The following is a 13,224-nucleotide window of genomic DNA, read 5'->3' on the forward strand; positions in this document are numbered from 1 at the left end:
CAGAGCTATGACCAAGTTTTGAGTAGTTTGCATGTCAAATCTGTACAACTTTACAGGTTACAAATCCCACAACTCAACAGTACATCTTGAAGGTAATAACTATCTCTGTTTAAGTATTCTAAAGCACTGCCAAAAGATGCACTATTCTGGTTCACTTTAGGAAATCAAGATGAATTCGACCTGTCAAGAAATCTCTGTATTCTCGTTCATCAACCTTGTGGCCAGCACCTTCCTTGTTCCAATCGCAAGTGTTTCTTCATGTACTTCCACAGTACATACGTTTGTTTTATAGCCCTAGATCAATTTCTCCATGAGCAAGAACACATGCAAATCTAGCCAAAGCTAGCCAACAGAGGCAGGTCGATTGATTTCTTGAGTAGCTTGCCGTGAACTTTTGTCATAGACTGATAATCAAAGGCTACCACCCAGTTAAGAGAGAGCTGCCGAGACAACAGTAGCTATCAACCAAGCTGATCTCCGCGCACATGTCTTGGTCAAGACTACAGCAAGCCCTGCTCCTTGAGTACGGGCTGGTGTGACGTGCTACCTTTGTGTGCTTTCAGCTAGGTGTGAGTTGAACATGCGTTTGTTGATACACCCCGTCCCCAACTGTGATGATGCGTGCGTCTCCTTCCCCTGGCTAGATGGGAGCTCTGCCTATTGGCTTGCCTTGCCTTGCACACACAAAAATCCTCTACTCCAATCACGCTTATTGCAAAAACTAATTCCTCTACTCCAATCAGGCTTTTTGCTTCTGTGAATCCTTGTTTTCGTGTATTGAATCGCAAGATCATCAGAAACTTAAAGAACAAATCGAAGTCTAGGAGTCTAAATTCAGAATTCCAAATTGAGGAGGGCTAACCTTAATAGTAGAACTCGTGGATAGTCCTGTAGATTCCAAATTGACGAGGACTAACCCGGCGACCTCGCGCTCGCGGTCCTGATGTAGCTCTGCATCTCCAGCTCCTTCATGATGCGGCCTGGATGTCCGCGTCCAGCGCCTCTTGCATCTCCTTCACAGGCACGTCCACCACTGCCCCGCACCCCTGTGCTTCGAAGGCTGGACCGCTGGAGGGGCTGGAGCTCGCAGCTGGAGTTGAAGAGAAAGCGAGCGCGGGTGAGGGCGGCGGCGGCGGCAACCCTAGCTGGGAGATCCGGCAAAGAATCAGCTGGCCACCCATCCTGCTTGCCGCCTTGACAGGTCCCTCTGCAACTGCCACCGGAGGAAGAGGCGGAGGAGAGAAATGAGGAGGAGCAGAGGTTGCTTCGTGGGGAAGAGAAAACATGGGAGGTGTTATCTGGCCGATATTCTTTTCTTTTCAGCTATCTGTTTTTCACCCTCGCCCGTCCCTAATGCCCACGTGGCATAGCTCCTCGCTCGACCCTTGCGCGACTGTTAATGGGTTGTATGTTCAATCCATATGTATAATAAATTGAATATACCATGAACAGGATTAAAAAGAAAAGTGATCTTGCCTTCTTGGTTTATTGTTGTGCGTAGGGCCAAGCCAAGGCCAACACTGTCACCCTGTTGTGGTGCTGCGTCATTAAGTAATCTACACAGTAATGAATCCTATTGTTATTGTTGTCACACCTACTATTTTCTACTTGATCCTTTCCTCAGTTCTGTAACAAAAACTCCTCTTCTTAATTTATTTGACCTGGTTTATATTGTTGGGCGGTTGTTGAGGCTCATGTCAACACCCATCACCAAATTTGTCACACACTTTCCTGAAAGGGCATTAAGACCTCATGATTACGTGCTCCGCATGATTAGCATGTTGCCAAATCGGTTGCGCTGCATCATTAGGCCTTAATTTTTGCCTCCTCTGGATGGCCACTAATCCATGTTGGCCCCTTTGCCCCTGGCGTGGATCACAACCACCAGTTCATATTAAAGCATTATCGCCTCCATGTAGTATTTTTTGACTTCCAGTTTAGAACATTATCTGCCCCGCATCTTCAACTTCTCTTGTCGTCTGACGATAACAAACTGAAGTATGCACAAAGAAATAGCACAAGAAATCATCATAGGGTCATCCATCTAGTACATCTTAAGAGAACAGAAACAAAATAATAACTGCAAGTTACGAAAGGGGAATATCAAGGGTTTTCGGTTAGCTTGATCCTGTATACTCATGTACTCCTAGTTAATTTACCAAGCAGTTTCAAAACAAAAGCAATGGAACTTGAGCTGAAATAGAACTTGATAGCCTGTACAGTGAATATATGCAGTGAATAGAAATTGACAGGTTTTCTTGACTGAATTCAGTCCTGTACAGTGAATATATGCTGTCAATATACAGTCATTGTAATTTTTGGGAGTAATTTTTGGTGTCAAATCAGTCAAGCGGTAACTGAATTTTCAAACTGAACTTGACATAATACTATTTTGATGAGTTTTAGTAATTGTGGTTATATACTCTATAAATTTATTCATCAACATGATTTCTTTATTTTCTGTGTCATACATTTTACATATCTTTAGTCATTGAGTTTGGTAACTATTTTCACTCTGTCCTGAAGGTTTTTGTTTTTCAGCAGTTAATTGATGGTTTGATACATGATACATTTCATGCACAGGGCGCTAGAGTTGCACTTAACTTGCTAAAATCATCCCCTTGTTCTTACTGGTTATAGAAATGGATAGGGCATGAACAGTGCTACTCTAGTATCTAGTTGGGGAGGGACAAATGGACAGGGCATCACTGTAGCTGTACTGCACAAAAAACTATTAGTCTTAGGATTAACACTTCTCATATGAGATGAGAGGATTTATTTTAAATGGCTTCTTGCAGTTTTGAAAATTCAGTTTATTCGGTTACTGAAAATTCAGTTAGGCACACAAATTTCAGAACTTTTGTGTGCCCTAGTACTTGGTGTTTGTAGAAAACCAGGAGTGTCAATGTGACTAGAATTCACTTGTTCTTATATGGGTGAAACTTCACTTGTTTAGCTATAAGACCAAAGTGGCATCTAGAATTATGTCAGTTTTGTTTTGTAACTAGAAGACCAAAGTGTGTTACTCACCTGGGATCTTAACTGTTGGGGGGTAGTATTGTAACTAGAAGACCATGTATTTTCAGAATTGAGCTAAAGATTTGGGGGGTAGTATTTCTGATTTTAGAGCACCTTTGCTGGATGTATTTTACAGTAGCTGTTGGAATTAAAACAATTTTTGTGGGTTGTCCTGTTAAGTTGAGTGAAGTTTTGAACAATAAAATGTTTATATCAGTGGCAATATTGCATTTGTTTCCTTGTTAGCTACTTTCAGTTGAAGTCTTGAACAATAAAATGTTTATATCAGTGGCAATATTGCTTGGACAGTAGTATGTATACTCATCACTTTATGTATGGTGTTATGCCCTGTTATCTCTGTTCAGTTGACTAATGAAGCACTAGGTGTTGGAAATATGCCCTAGAGGCAATAATAAAAGGATTATTATTATATTTCCTTGTTCGTGATAATTGTCTTTTATTCATGCTATAATTGTATTATCCAGAAATCGTAATACACGTGTGAATACATAGACCACAACATGTCCCCAGTGAGCCTCTAGTTGACTAGCTCGTTGATCAACAGATAGTCATGGTTTCCTGACTATGGACATTGGATGTCATTGATAACGGGATCACATCATTAGGAGAATGATGTGATGGACAAGACCCAATCCTAAGCATAGCACAAGATCATGTAGTTCGTTTTTCTAGAGCTTTTCCAATGTCAAGTATCTTTTCCTTAGACCATGAGATCGTGTAACTCCCGGATACCGTAGGAGTGCTTTGGGTGTACCAAACGTCACAACGTAACTGGGTGACTATAAAGGTGCACTACAGGTATCTCCAAAAGTGTCTTTTGGGTTGACACGGATCGAGACTGGGATTTGTCACTCCGTATGATGGAGAGGTATCTCTGGGCCCACTCGGTAATGCATCATCATAATGAGCTCAAAGTGACCAAGTGTCTGGTCACGGGATCATGCATTACGGTACGAGTAAAGTGACTTCCCGGTAACGAGATTGAACGAGGTATTGGGATACCGACGATCGAATCTTGGGCAAGTAACGTACCGATTGACAAAGGGAATTGTATACGGGGTTGCTTGAATCCTCGACATCGTGGTTCATCCGATGAGATCATCGAGGAGCATGTGGGAGCCAACATGGATATCTAGATCCCGCTGTTGGTTATTGACCGGCGAGCCGTCTCGGTATGTCTACGTGTCTCCTGAACCCGTAGGGTCTACACACTTAAGGTTCGGTGACGCTAGGGTTGTAAAGATATTAGTATGCAGCAAACCGAAAGTTGTTTGGAGTCCCGGATGAGATCCCGGACATCACGAGGAGTTCCGGAATGGTCCGGAGGTAAAGAATTATATATGGAAAGTCAAGTTTCGGCCATCGGGAAAGTTTCAGGGGTCACCGGTATTGTACCGGGACCACCGGAAGGGTCCCGAGGGTCCACCGGGTGGGGCCACCCATCCCGGAGGCCCCCATGGGCTGAAGTGGTAGGGGAACCAGCCCCTAGTGGGCTGGTGCGCCCCCCCTGGGCCCCCCTCTGCGCCTAGGGTTGGGAACCCTAGGGGAGGGGGCGCCTCCACTTGCCTTGGGGGGCAAGTTTCCCCCCTTGGCCGCCGCCCCCCTAGGAGATCCCATCTCCTAGGGCCGGCGCCCCCCCTGGGGTCCCTATATAAAGAGGGGGGGTGGGAGGGCAGCTGCACCCTGGCACTTGGCGCCTCCCTTTCCCCTTGCCACACCTCTCCCTCCCGCAGACGCTTGGCGAAGCCCTGCCGGGATCCCTGCTGCATCCACCACCACGCCGTCGTGCTGCTGGATCTTCATCAACCTCTCCTTCCCCCTTGCTGGATCAAGAAGGAGGAGACGTCACCCTGACCGTACGTGTGCTGAACACGGAGGTGCCGTCCGTTGGGCGCTAGGATCTCCGGTGATTTGGATCACGACGAGTACGACTCCCTCAACCCCGTTCTCTTGAACGCTTCCGCTCGATCTACAAGGGTATGTAGATGCACTACTCTCTCTCTCTCTCGTTGCTAGATGAACTCATAGATTGATCTTGGTAAAACTGTAGATTTTTTTTTGTTTTCTGCTACGTTCCCCATGAGCTAGGTCTATGCGTAGTTCTCTATTGCACAAGTAGAACACAAATCTGTTGCGGGCGTAGGTGTTGTCAACTTTCTTGCCACTACTAGTCTTATTTTGCTTCAGCGGTATTGTGGGATGAAGCGGCCCGGACCGACCTTACACGTACGCTTGCGTGAGACAGGTTCCACCGACTGACATGCACTAGTTGCATAAGGTGGCTAGCGGGTGTCTGTCTCTCCCACTTTAGTTTGAGCGGATTTGATGAAAAGGGTCCTTATGAAGGGTAAATAAAAGTTGAAAAATCACGTTGTGGTTATTCGTAGTAAGAAAACGTTCTTGCTAGAACCCCATTGTAGCCACGTAAAAGATGCAACAACAATTAGAGGATGTCTAACTTGTTTTTGCAGCTATTGCTTTGTGATGTGATATGGCCAAAAGTTGTGATGAATGATGAATGATATATTGTGATGTATGAGATCATGTTCTTGTAATAGGAATCACGACTTGCATGTCGATGAGTATGACAACCGGCAGGAGCCATAGGAGTTGTCTTAATTATTGTATGACCTGCGTGTCAATGATTTAACGCCATGTAATTACTTTACTTTATTTCTAAACCGTTAGCCATAGTAGTAGAAGTAATAGTTGGCGAGCAACTTCATGGGGACACGATGATGGAGATCATGATGATGGAGATCATGGTGTCATGCCGGTGACGAAGATGATCATGGAGCCCCAAAGATGGAGATCAAAGGAGCTATATGATATTGGCCATATCATGTCACTACTATTTAATTGCATGTGATGTTTATTATGTTTATGCATCTTGTTTACTTAGAATGACGGTAGTAAATAAGATGACCCCTCATAATAATTTCAAGAAAGTGTTCCCCCTAACTGTGCACCGTTGCTAAAGTTCGTCGTTTCGAAGCAACACGTGATGATCGGGTGTGATAGATTCCTACGTTCACATACAACGGGTGTAAGACAGTTTTACACATGCAAAACACTTAGGTTAACTTTACGAGCCTAGCATGTACAGACATGGCCTCGAAACACAAAGACCGAAAGGTCAAACATGAGTCGTATGGAAGATACGATCAACATGGAAATGTTCACCGATGATGACTAGTCCGTCTCACGTGATGATCGGACACGACCTAGTCGACTCGGATCATGTAACACTTAGATGACTAGAGGGATGTGAAATCTGAGTGGGAGATCATTAAATAATTTGATTAGATGAACTTAATTATCATGAACTTAGTCTAAAATCTTTGCAAAGTACGTCTTGTAGATCAAATGGCCAACGCTCATGTCAACATGAACTTCAACGCGTTCCTAGAGAAAACCAAGCTGACAGATGATGGCAACAACTATACGGACTGGGTCCGGAACCTGAGGATCATCCTCATGGCTGCCAAGAAAGCATATGTCCTAGAAGGACCGCTAGGTGAAGCACCCATCCCAGAGAACCAAGACGTTATGAACGCCTTGTAGTCACGTGCTGATGATTACTCCCTCATTTAGTGCGGCATGCTTTATAGCTTAGAACTAGGCTCCAAAAGTGTTTTGAGCAACACGGAGCATATGAGATGTTCGAGGAGCCGAAAATGGTTTTCCAAGCTCATGCCCGGGTCGAGAGATATGAAGTCTCCGACAAGTTCTATAGTTGTAAGATGGAGGAAAATTGTTCTGTCAGTGAGCACATACTCAAAATGTCTGGGTTGCACAACCGCCTGTCCTAGCTGGACATTAACCTCCCGGACAAGGCGGTCATTGACAGAATCCTTCATCGCTCCCACCGAGCTACAAGAGCTTTGTGATGAACTACAATATGCAGGGGATGGTGAAAACTATTCCTGAAGTATTTTCAATGCTAAAGTCGGCAGAGGTAGAAATCAAGAAAGAACATCAAGTGTTGATGGTCAACAAAACCACCAAGTTCAAGAAGGGCAAGGGTAAGAAGAACTTCAAGAAGGATGGCAAAGATGTTGCCGCGCCCGGTAAGGCAGTTGTTGGGAAGAAGTCAAAGAATGGACCCAAGCTTGGGACTGAGTGCTTTTATTGCAAAGGGAAGGGTCACTAGAAGCGGAACTGCCCCAAATACTTAGCGGACAAGAAGGCCGGCAACACTAAAGGTATATGTGATATACATGTAATTGATGTGTACCTTACCAGTACTCGTAGTAACTCCTGGTATTTGATACCGGTGTCGTTGCTCATATTTGTAACTCACAGCAGGAGCTGCGGAATTAGCGGAGACTAGCAAAGGACGCGGTGACGATGCGCGTCGGGAATGGTTCCAAGGTCGATGTGATCGCCGTCAGCACGCTACCTCTACATTTACCCACGGGATTAGTTTTAAACCTCAATAATTGTTATTTAGTGCCAAGTTTGAGCATGAACATTGTATCTGGATCTCGTTTAATACGAGATAGCTACTCATTTAAATCCGAGAATAATGGTTGTTCTATTTATATGAGAGATATGTTTTATGGTCATGCCCCGATGGTCAATGGTTTATTCTTAATGAATCTCGAACGTAATGTTAAACATATTCATAGTGTGAATACCAAAAGATGTAAAGTTGATAACGATAGTCCCACATACTTGTGGCACTGCCGCCTTGGTCACATTGGTATCAAGTGCATGAAGAAGCTCCATGCTGATGGACTTTTAGAGTCTCTCGATTATGAATCATTTGACACATGCGAACCATGCCTCATGGGCAAAATGACCAAGACTCCGTTCTCCGGAACAATGGAGCGAGCAACCAACTTATTGGAAATCATACATACTGATGTGTGTGGTCCAATGAGCGTTGAGGCTCGCAGAGGATATCGTTATGTTCTCACTCTCACTGATGACTTAAGTAGATATGGGTATGTCTACTTGATGAAACACAAGTCTGAGACCTTTGAAAAGTTCAAGGAATTTCAGAATGAAGTAGAGAATTAACGTGACCGAAAGATAAAATTCTTACGATCAGATCGTGGAGGAGAATATTTAAGTCACGAATTTGGTATGCACTTAAGAAAACGTGGAATCGTTTCACAACTCACGTCGCCTGGAACACCTCAGCGTAATGGTGTGTCCGAACGTCGTAATCGCACTCTATTGGATATGGTTCGATCTATGATGTCTCTTACCGATTTACCGCTGTCATTTTGGGGATACGCTCTAGAGACAGCTACATTCACTTTAAATAGGGCTCCATCTAAATCCGTTGAGACGACACCGTATGAATTATGTTTTGGGAAGAAACCTAAGCTGTTGTTTCTAAAAGTTTGGGGATGCGATGCTTATGTCAAGAAACTTCAACCTGAAAAGCTCGAACCCAAGTCGGAAAAATGCGTCTTCATAGGATACCCTAAGGAAACCATTGGGTATACCTTCTACCTTAGATCCGAAGGCAAGATCTTTGTTGCCAAGAACGGATCCTTTCTGGAAAAGGAGTTTCTCTCAAAAGAAGTAAGTGGGAGTAAAGTAGAACTCGATGAAGTACTACCTCTTGTACTGGAAAGTAGTGCAGCTCAGGAAAATGTTCCTGTGGTGCCTACACCGACTGGAGAGGAAATTAATGATGAGGATCAAGGTACTTCGGATCAAGTTGCTACTGAACTTCGTAGGTCCACAAAGACACGTTCCACACCAGAGTGGTATGGCAACCCTGTCCTGGAAATCATGTTGTTAGACAACGGTGAACCTTCGAACTATGAAGAAGCGATGGCGGGCCCAGATTCCAACAAATGGCTTGAAGCCATGCAATCCGAGATAGAATCCATGTATGAAAACAAAGTATGGACTTTGACAGACTTGCCCGATGATCGGCGAGCGATAGAAAACAAATGGATCTTTAAGAAGAAGACAGACGCGGATGGTAATATTACCATCTATAAAGCTTGACTTGTCGCTAAGGGTTATCAGCAAGTTCAAGGGGTTGACTATGATGAGACTTTCTCTCCCGTAGCGAAGTTGAAGTCCGTCCGAATCATGTTAGCAATTGCCGCATACTATGATTATGAGATATGGCAGATGGACGTCAAAACGACATTCCTTAACGGCTATCTTAAGGAAGAACTGTATATGATGCAGCCGGAGGGTTTTGTTGATCCTAAGAATGCTAACAAGGTATGCAAGCTCCAGCGATCCATTTATGGGCTGGTGCAAGCATCTCGGAGTTGGAACATTCGCTTTGATGAGATGATCAAAGCGTTTGGGTTTATGCAGACTTATGAAGGAGCCTGCGTTTACAAGAAAGTGAGTGGGAGCGCTGTAGCATTTCTCATATTATATGTAGATGACATACTTTTGATGGGAAATGATATAGAACTTTTGGACAACATTAAGGCCTACTTGAATAAGTGTTTTTCAATGAAGGACCTTGGAGAAGCTGCTTGCATATTAGGCATCAAGATCTATAGGGATAGATTGAGACGCCTCATAGGTCTTTCACAAAGCACATACCTTGATAAGATATTGAAGAAGTTCAATGTGGATCAGTCCAAGAAAGGGTTCTTGCCTGTATTGCAAGGTGTGAGATTGAGCTCGGCTCAATGCCCGACCACAGCAGAAGATAAAGAAGAGATGAGTGGCATCCCCTATGCCTCAGCCATAGGATCTATTATGTATGCCATGCTGTGTACCAGACCTGATGTAAACCTTGCCGTAAGTTTTGTAGGAAGGTACCAAAGTAATCCCGGCAAGGAACACTGGACAGCGGTCAAGAATATCCTGAAGTACCTGAAAATTAAGGACAAAGGACATGTTTCTCGTTTATGGAGGTGACGAAGAGCTCGTCGTAAAGGGTTACGTCGATGCTAGCTTCGACACAGATCTGGATGACTCTAAGTCACAAACCGGATACGTGTATATGTTGAATCGTGGAGCAGTAAGCTGGTGCAGTTGCAAGCAGAGCATCGTGGCGGGATCTACATGTGAAGCGGAGTACATGGCAGCCTCGGAGGAAGCACATGAAGCAATATGGATGAAGGATTTCATCACCGACCTAGGAGTCATACCCAATGCATCGGGGCCGATCACTCTCTTCTGTGACAACACTGGATCTATTGCCCTTGCCAAGGAGCCCAGGTTTCACAAGAAGACCAGGCACATCAAGCATCGTTTCAACTCCATCCGTGAAAATGTTCAAGATGGAGACATAGATATTTGCAAAGTACATACGGATTTGAATGTCGCAGATCCGTTGACTAAACCTCTTCCGTGAGCAAAACACGATCAACACCAGAACTCTATGGGCGTTCGATTCATCACAATGTAACTAGATTATTAATCTATTGCAAGTGGGAGATTGTTGGAAATATGCCCTAGAGGCAATAATAAAAGGATTATTATTATATTTCCTTGTTCGTGGTAATTGTCTTTTATTCATGCTATAATTGTATTATCCGGAAATCGTAATACACGTGTGAATACATAGACCACAACATGTACCTACCGAGCCTCTAGTTGACTAGCTCGTTGATCAACAGATAGTCATGGTTTCCTGACTATGGACATTGGATGTCATTGATAACGGGATCACATCATTAGGAGAATGATGTGATGGACAAGACCCAACCCTAAGCATAGCACAAGATCGTGTAGTTCGTTTTGCTAGAGCTTTTCCAATGTCAAGTATCTTTTCCTTAGACCATGAGATCGTGTAACTCTCGGATACCGTAGGAGTGCTTTGGGTGTACCAAACGTCACAACGTAACTGGGTGACTATAAAGGTGCACTATAAGTATCTCCAAAAGTGTCTGTTGTGTTGACACGGATCGAGACTGGGATTTGTCACTCCGTATGACGGAGAGGTATCTCTAGGCCCACTCGGTAATGCATCATCATAATGAGCTCAAAGTGACCAAGTGTCTGGTCACGGGATCATGCATTACGGTACGAGTAAAGTGACTTGCCGGTAACGAGATTGAACGAGGTATTGGGATACCGACGATCGAATCTCGGGTAAGTAACGTACCGATTGACAAAGGGAACTGTATACGGGGTTGCTTGAATCCTCAACATCGTGGTTCATCCGATGAGATCATCGAGGAGCATGTGGGAGCCAATATGGGTATCCAGATCCCGCCGTTGGTTATTGACCGGAGAGCCGTCTCGGTCATGTCTACGTGTCTCCCGAACCCGTAGGGTCTACACACTTAAGGTTCGGTGATGCTAGGGTTGTAAAGATATTAGTATGCAGCAAACTGAAAGTTGTTCGGAGTCCCGGATGAGATCCCGGACGTCACGAGGAGTTCCGAAATGGTCTGGAGGTAAAGAATTATATATGGGAAGTCATGTTTTGGCCATCGGGAAAGTTTTGTGGGTCACCGGTATTGTACCGGGACCACCGGAAGGGTCCCGGGGGTCCATCGGGTGGGGCCACCCATCCCGGAGGGCCCCATGGGCTGAAGTGGGAGGGGAACCAGCCCCTAGTGGGCTGGTGCACCCCCCCCCGGGCCCCCCTCTGCGCCTAGGGTTGGGAAGCCTAGGGGAGGGGGCGCCTCCACTTGCCTTGGGGGGCAAGTTTCCCCCCTTGGCCGCCGCCCCCCCAGGAGATCCCATCTCCCAGGGACGGCGCCCCCTGGGGTCCCTATATAAAGAGGGGGGGTGGGAGGGCAGCCGCACCCTGACACTTGGCGCCTCCCTTTCCCCTTGCTACACCTCTCCCTCCCGCAAACGCTTGGCGAAGCCCTGCCGGGATCCCTGCTACATCCACCACCACACCGTTGTGCTGCTGGATCTTCATCAACCTCTCCTTCCCCCTTGCTGGATCAAGAAGGAGGAGACGTCACGCTGACCGTACGTGTGTTGAACGCGGAGGTGTCGTCCGTTCAGCGCTAGGATCTCCGGTGATTTGGATCACGACGAGTAGGACTCCCTCAACCCCGTTCTCTTGAATGCTTCCGCTCGATCTACAAGGGTATGTAGATGCACTCCTCTCTCTCGTTGCTAGATGAACTCATAGATTGATCTTGGTGAAACTGTAGAATTTTTTTTATTTTCTGCTGCGTTCCCCAACACTAGGCTCATCCATGGTACAAGTTCACCTGTGAACACTTGAAATTAGTCAGTTCATCCTGTACTGATAGATGTAAATTGTGTCCAGTTGGCTTTGAAGCACCAGTTTTTCCTGTTTCTAACTCTGAATCTGATATAAACCATACTGTTGACATAAGTGGTCTTTTGTATATGTGCTGATGCTTTGTTAATATAAAGCTATAGATGATGTGTACTTGTGATGATGCTACTTGTGATCTTCTGAAATGACCCATTGGTGACTTCATTATGCGGGGATAATGATTTTGCAGGTGCCCCGAGAGGCCCTTGAGTTTGCCGGAATATCGATTAACTTCCGTTCCGGCAAATTCGGGTACTCCATATGTCCTATTTTCAGCAAAGGTCATGCTAAAATTTTTCGTGAATTTTAGCATGACTTTGCTAAAAATAGGACATATGGGGTACTTGCGACTAATGCATGGGCCGGGGTATCTTAGTACTTAATTAAGTAGGATCAACTGCCCCGCCATTCTTGCTGCATTAAACCATAGGTGGCAATAGAGCCAAGTGATTAGGCCCAAGCGTCGACAAACCCTAAATGATAAAACCTTGGCTTTTAGGGTGCCTCAGTGTCGATAAGAACTTAAATGATGAAAGTTTAGGCTTTTAGGGTGCCTCGGAGTCGACAAACCCTAAATGATAAAAGCTTAGCTTTTAGGATGCCTCGGTGTCGACAAACCCTAAATGATGAGACCATGATCTTGTTCCTTGACAATAACCAACTTTTTGACCAAACTTTTTTCCTATTTAGAGCGAAACATGGCCAACAATGATGAGGCCAGCTGTTCGGGTGGCAAGCAATTCTGGGAGCTGTCCCAAGCGATGGAGGAAGAACCTCACCGCTATGAGGACGCCACGGAAGACACCGATCCTGACTACACAACCCCTAGTGGCGTCGGGGATGACACCACTGATGGTGCCGCCGAGGATGCCACCATTGATGATGGCGGCGCATGCACAGATGGCAGCCAACCGAAGAGGCAACGGAAGGATCGGAGCCCAAACATGCTCGGCACCGTCAAGGAGGAATATACTAAAGTGAACTTCGACGGGCAT

This window comes from Triticum aestivum, chromosome 4A, assembly GCF_018294505.1.
Source record: "Triticum aestivum cultivar Chinese Spring chromosome 4A, IWGSC CS RefSeq v2.1, whole genome shotgun sequence".
In the NCBI taxonomy this organism is placed as follows: Eukaryota; Viridiplantae; Streptophyta; class Magnoliopsida; order Poales; family Poaceae; genus Triticum; species Triticum aestivum.